This window comes from Lolium perenne, chromosome 1, assembly GCF_019359855.2.
Source record: "Lolium perenne isolate Kyuss_39 chromosome 1, Kyuss_2.0, whole genome shotgun sequence".
NCBI lineage: Eukaryota > Viridiplantae > Streptophyta > Magnoliopsida > Poales > Poaceae > Lolium > Lolium perenne.
Genome location: NC_067244.2, coordinates 243806699 through 243814051, shown reverse-complemented (window position 1 = coordinate 243814051; position 7353 = coordinate 243806699).

The window sequence follows — 7353 nt, the reverse complement described above, 5'->3', positions numbered from 1 at the left end:
AATGCAACCTCTAGTATCATACTCTTGTGGCAAAATGTTATTAAAATGTTCACTCCCGAGTGGATTACTTCAGAACCTCTTTCATGATGTTCGCGAACTTGTCAATAAAGCCAATAGATGTGTTTCCATCTTCAAATATTCCAAACATGACAACGGTGTAAATGGCTTTTTAAAGGCAAGCCCCCCACCCCCACAGTCCAATTTTCATCATGTCTCACAACCAAGATGGTACCCGTAAACAGTGCAAAGTCTACATAATGATGTGCTACCTCTGTTTCTAAGTATAACTTTTTTTTGTTAGTTTAGTTTAACATGTCAAAAAATTAGGGTTTTTTATCGTTCTTGCCACTATGACCAACTCGAATCTCAGGTTTACCATTTAAGTGAATGACAGCTCAAATTTGCCAACTCCGTTACAAGAGTCCTCCTTGGCTTTGCCATTCCATCATCTTCACCATTAGTCTATAATCATTTTTTCCATTCTAGGTTATACGCCACTTTCTCTTTATTTTATATCTCATTGATTGGTTGGACCTACGTGTCACCACTTCAAAAAAATCGAAAGCATTAGTTCACCACGCCATGGTGTCTCTAGCCGCCCCCAAAATGTCACATTGTGCTGTCACGGTGGTATTTCCCTCCACCCACCTACGTGGTTATGGCAAAGAGGTCGACTCTGTCCACCGAGAGATGAGCCAATTGAAGAATTACACTAGAAGATTATATAGTCAGTTTGAAGAAGCAACCCATGGCTCCTTAGTTATTGCAAGGGCTTCCCGGAGATTTTCTTGCTAGAATCTTTAGAGTTGTTACTTATCACAGGTTTGTGTCACGTTGTTGGCCCTCCTCCTCGAAACATGCTTTCGCCCGCTTTATAAATAAAGCACCAATATCCATACATCGTATGAGGACAAGCCTCAAAGTAAAAGAAAAAAGATCAGCTGGGGTCACAACACAAGCATGCCCAAAGTAAGCCGAAAGAAAACAAGCTTAAGCCGATGCTCAAGCGCAACACCACAAGACTGGCGAGCGCCGGTCAGCGTCTGGACGGTGCAGGAAGACGGCGTGCCGCCTCCAGCAGGTGACGGAGGATGGCGTCAAGTCGCTCTCTGTCATATTGTCTACACAACGGGTACCACTGCTGCAAATAAGCCAAGAATTTGAAGACAAAGTCAGCCACATGTCGAAGGAACTCTTTTTCAATCACCATCTTATTACGAATAGTCCACAAGGTCCACGACATGTCAGCGAACACTAGTTAGAAGAGAGGTCTCTTCTTGCCAGTGTCATTTCATCGGTTCATCAGGAACTCTCCGAGGTTGTGGGCCTACCAGTTAGGGCCCAATGGACAAAGCTTAAAATGAACCTGGCTCGGGACAAGTGAACATTATGTGGGTATCCAAGACAGGGATCCCACATAATAGACATAGCCCGTCCCCAACCCGTCTCGTTTAGCCACCTAAATGCCTGAAGGGAGGCGGTCGCGAAGCAACTGCCATACAAAGATCTTGGTCTTCAAGGGTAGAGGCGCTTTCCAAAGCAGAGCGGTCCATGGTAGATTGGGCCTTCTAAATAGGGCCCGATACGCAAAGCTAATCGTAAAGATCCCTGAACGGTGAAGACACCAGGAGACGCTATCCAGTACGTTCGTGAGGGAAGTCGGGAGGCTCGCCCGTAACGCTCCCAAGCTGCAGCTTTGCAGGTTCCCCCATTGACCGCATCAATGACTAACATGGACGGCTCAGCACATATCGCAAAGAGGCTAGGGTAAGATACCTGCAAGGGGGATCCCCCAAGCCACGGGTCCAGCCAAAACTTGGTAGCCGCCCCGGTGCCTAAAGAAAAGGAGATCCCAAGGCAAATGTGCCATGTTTGATGTTATGGGTGGATCGCCAAAATTGCGATCCTTGCCGACGATGACAGGCCAGGAAAAGCCGTCCCTGTAGGTATTTCGCTTTAATAAGACAAAGCCACAGACCTCCCAAAATTGCGATCCCTCCCAATAATAGAGCTTTTTTATAGTACCCAGCGTTGATTATAGGCCCTCCAATGGATGGATTGAAGCGTGTAGATTGAACCATACTGCGTGACTTCGTCTGCCCAACTCACGAGAAGTATCGAGGTGTCCTGTTGCCTCAGGAGACAACAGTATACTTTCAGAAGGGCATTTTAGGAAGATCGTATTTTTTTAGCAAGCCAGATTGAGTAAATTACAAGGAACTACCACAATTGGGGCGAAGTGGACAGGTGATGACCCACAAGTATAGGGGATCGCAACAGTCTTCGCGGGAAGTAAAACCCAATTTATTGATTCGACACAAGGGGAGACAAAGAATACTTGAAAGCCTTAACAGCGGAGTTGTCAATTCAGCTGCACCTGGAAACAGACTTGCTTGCAAGAGTTTATCAGTAGTAACAGTTTTATAGCAGTAGCAGTAGTGAAATAACAGCAGCAGAGTAATAAAGACAGCAGTAGTGATTATAGTAAACAGCAGGATTAAAATACTGTAGGCACAAGGATGGATGAACGGGTGTTGCATGGATGAGAGAAACTCATGTAACAATCAAGGTAGGGCATTTGCAGATAATAATAAAACGGTATCCAAGTACTGATCAATCAATAGGCATGTGTTCCATATATAGTCGTACGTGCTCGCAATGAGAAACTTGCACAACATCTTTTGTCCTACCAGCCGGTGGCAGCCGGGCCTCTAGGGAATCTACTGGAAATTAAGGTACTCCTTTTAATAGAGCACCGGAGCAAAGCATTAACACTCCGTGAACACATGTGATCCTCATATCACCGCCTTCCCCTTCGGTTGTCCCAATTTCTGTCACTTTGGGGCCTCGGGTTCCGGACAACAATACGTGTATACAACTTGCAGGTAAGATCATAAAACAATGCATATCATCATGAAACAATAACATGTTCAGATCTGAGATCATGGCACTCGGGCCCTAGTGACAAGCATTAAGCATAACAAGTTGCAACAATATCATAAAAGTACCAATTACGGATACTAGGCACTATGCCCTAACAATCTTATGCTATTACATGACCAATCTCATCCAATCCCTACCATCCCCTTCAGCCTACAGCGGGGGAATTACTCACACATGGATGGGGGAAACATGGCTGGTCGATGGAGAGGCGTCGGTGGTGATGATCTCCTCCAATTCCCCGTCCCGGCGAGGTGCCAGAACGGAGTTTCTGGTCCCGAGACGGAGTTTCGCGACGGTGGCGGCGTACTGGATGGTTTCTGGCGACTTCGACTTCTCGTCTCGCGTTTTTAGATCGAAACCCTTAAGTAGTCCAGAGAGGGGCGTCAGAGGCCAGCCGAGGCGGCCACACAGTAGGGCGACGCGCCCCCCTCCTGGGCCGCGCCGGCCTGGTGTGTGGGGGCCTCGGGCCTCCACCTGGCTTGCCCTTCTGGCTCCGTAATTCTTCTGAAAAAATAAGACCTTCGACATAAATTCCGGGGATTTTCCTTGAAGTTGGATTTCTGCACAAAAACGAGACACCAGAGCAATTCTGCTGAAAACAGCGTTAGTCCGTGTTAGTTGTATCCAAAATACACAAATTAGAGGCAAAACAATAGCAAAAGTGTTCGGGAAAGTAGATACGTTTTGGACGTATCAACTCCCCCCAAGCTTAGCTTATTGCTTGTCCTCAAGCAATTCAGTTAACAACTGAGTGCGATAAAAGAACTTTAATGAACACATTTGTTCATATGATATAAATATTCTCATGATATGGCAAGTACTTAAGCAATTCATAATAAGATACATGCAAATAAAATCATCTAATAGCTATGTCAATCATGGAAAAGGTACCAACAAATTAACAATAAGCATCATGAATAATGTCTATCAGCAGGATTGCAATGTTCATAAAAGGATATGATAAAGTGGTATCTCGCTTGCCCGTATTTGTACAGCAAAACATAAATGCTTGAGCACCTTTGAAGTTTGTGGGAAGACTGTAGGTAGAGACTATCAAAGATAAAAGCATCAAAGTTATACCACAGCTAATCATATTTTGGGACAAGCATATTATACTAAGAATGAAAGTTGTGCTCTCAAGAGAGTGCTCAAAGAAAGGATGGAGACTCAATGTAAAAGTAAAAGATTGACCCTTCGCAGAGGGAAGCAGGGATTAACATGTGCTAGAGCTTTTCATTTGTAAAACAGGAGTAAAATTATTTTGAGAGGTGTTTGTTGTTGTCAACGAATGGTAATGGGTACTCTAACTACCTCATCAACCAGACTTTCAAGAGCGGCTCCCATGAAGGACGTTATCTCTACCAGCAAGGTAGATCATCCCTCTTCTCTTTTGTTTACACATGTATTTTAGTTTCATTATGGATGACACTCCCCCAACCTTTGCTTACACAAGCCATGGCTAACCGAATCCTTGGGTGCCTTCCAACATTCTCATACCATGGAGGAGTGTATATTTGCAAATTAAGTTGCTTACTGATAAATCAGGGCAAAGCATGTGAAGAGAATTATTGATGAAAGTTAATTAATTGGGGCTGGAAACCCCGTTGCCAGCTCTTTTTGCAAAATTATTGGATAAGCGGATGTGCCACTAGTCCATTGTGAAAGTCTGTCAAGAGTAAATAACAAGATTGAAAGATAAACACCACATACTTCCTCATGAGCTATAAAACATAAACACAAATTGAGAAGCATTTTGAAGGTTTTAAAGGTAGCACATGAGAATTTACTTGGAATGGTTTGAAATGCCATGCATAGGTATTTATGGTGGACACTCTGGAATAACTTGATTTTCAGGGGTTTGGAAGCACGAGCAGCGTTCCCGCTCAGTACAAGTGAAGGCTAGCAATAGACTGGGAAGCGACAATCAAGAGAGCAGTGACTGTCATAATCATGCTTGCGACAAAATAAATTAACGGAGGCATAAAAGTGATACAAGAACTCTGAGGTAAAGTAAATCATTGAGGCTTAATTGAATTTTTTTCAGTCATATGCATGCGTGAGCATGTGCCAAGTTGATTCAAGTGAATTATTCAGAGGAGGATACCACAATGTCATATCTATCTATGAATAAAGCAATGCAAGCGAATATTTATGACATGCTACTCATATTAATAAATTGGAGCTAAACATGAGAGATCATGAACTACTAGACTTTCTTAAATGACATATACCTCACATGAACCAACTAAGCACACTCACATGGATGAGTATATGTACAAAAATGAAAACAAATAGAGTTCATACCAGCCTCTCACCACAGTCGGATTGTTGTAGATCGTCATTATTGCCTTTTCACTTGTGTAGCTTGAATAATATGGAATGAAAACCATGCTCCAACCACCGAAGACCACTGAACTCCAAAATGAACTTTACAAAACCAAAGAAGAACAACAAATATTTTTGGTGTTTTCGAATTTGGAAATAAGAACAAAAGGAAACAAGCAAACAAAGCAAAATCTTTTTGAATTTTCTTATAGCAAACCAACGTTAGCAAATAAAGCAAAATGAAAGCAAGAACCCAAAATAAGCAAATGGTAAAGAGAAACAACAGAAATATTTTTGGTCTTTTTGTGTTTTAGGAAAGAAACAAAGCAAAAACAAGAAAATGAAAACTAAAAGAGTCACATAAACACGAAGCAGCAGAAATCTGCCAAACTTGACAGCAGTACAGTAATCGATTTTTAAGAAATTCTTCCGCTGCCCAGCTCGAAAAGTGTTCAACTAATGAAAGTTAGATAACAACCTGGGGAACATGCACAAAAATTAACTTCGCAAAATAACGTTCTGGCTATTTTTGAGAATTTTTTTTGGTATCAGTCCAGAATCTGTTTTCAGGCAGCACTTCCCCAAATATCATCTCCCTCTTATTAGAAAACCACTCTAAGAAGCTAAACAAGTATGTACAAGTATCCAGCAACCATAATATGCAAAGAATGAGTGATGCCGGTATATCTCCCCCCAAGCTTAGGCTTTTGGCCTAAGTGGAGATCAATCCCATGGTGGCCATGAAGTAGCACCTCCGTAGTACGACGAAGATGGATCCTGTTCCGGGTATGTGCTGGAAGAAACACCAGGATACGTGACGGTGTAGTCGTAGGAGGGCTCGGCTTCCTCGGAGTCATGCTGCTGGTGGAAGCCATGTATCTTCAGTTGCTCATCCACCTCCTCCTTAGAGCGCGACCTTGGTTCCCTGTGAATACTGAACAAATCTGGCTGCGGCAATGGAACTTCCCTCTCTTCCCCATCAGCAAACAACATTCTATAGACAATATTATCTAAACTAGAGTCAGTTGTAACAAATTGATGACTCTTCATAGCAGCAATATCAAGCCTTATAGGAGTTATTTTCACATCAGTAGGGTCAAGAGGAAGCTCTAGATGTGCTAAAATGCGCGATGCAATAATTCCTCCAAAAATAGGCCCCTTGTTAGACAAGCGGCGAGCAACAAGAGCACCAAGATGATAAGGTGTCTCTCCAGTGAGTGCATCAATTAAGAAAGCAAGATGGTAACTAGAAATATTGCTAGTGTTCTCCCTACCAAGAATGCTAGTAGCAAGGTAATAAGCAAAATACTTAATAGCAGGGAGTTGAATGTTTCTTATCTTGCCGCGCTGAATGGTGCGACAATCATCATTGGTGATTCCTCGATAGAGCTCCAGCAATTCCTTGGGATTGCTCTGGATCTTCTTTGCTGTACCTACAGGGGCAATATCCAATACAGTACAAAAATCTTTCAACTTCATAGTAATAGGATCATCATAAATCCTAAATGAAACTGATGGTTGGAAGTGTTTGTTGTTGAACTGAAAGCTCTCAACAAAGGTTTTAGTAAGCATGTAGTATTGATCCCTCTTATCCTCCATATGTAGGCGGTTAAGCCCGCATTACCGACGAGGACCAAGAAATCATCCATCAACCCTGCATTACTCAAAAAGTCATAACATGGAAAAGATGAAGCGTTAGGGATTCCATTGTCCTCTTCGGCTTCGAAGCTCGGTGCGATGACATCCTCATTATAAGACCGCCTAATCCGAGTGGATGACCTTGAGGGTCTCCCCGTGCTTGTCGTCTCTCTTTCAAACACTTCTCCAAAGTTATGGTTATCCATCTTCCTTTTCTGAAATTTTTCAACAAACATTATAAAATTTGATTTGGTGACATATAATTGAGGGAAACTACTATGGGAACTTGCTAGAGTACTAAACATGCATTAAAACTAGTTTTTACCACTTAGAACAAGCATGCAAGCTCACTAAACATGTTATCTACAGCAGCAAAATATTCAAGATATACTCAACCAAACAAAATTCTACTTGGATAATCGAAGGAGTCACATACCGGAGAGCAAA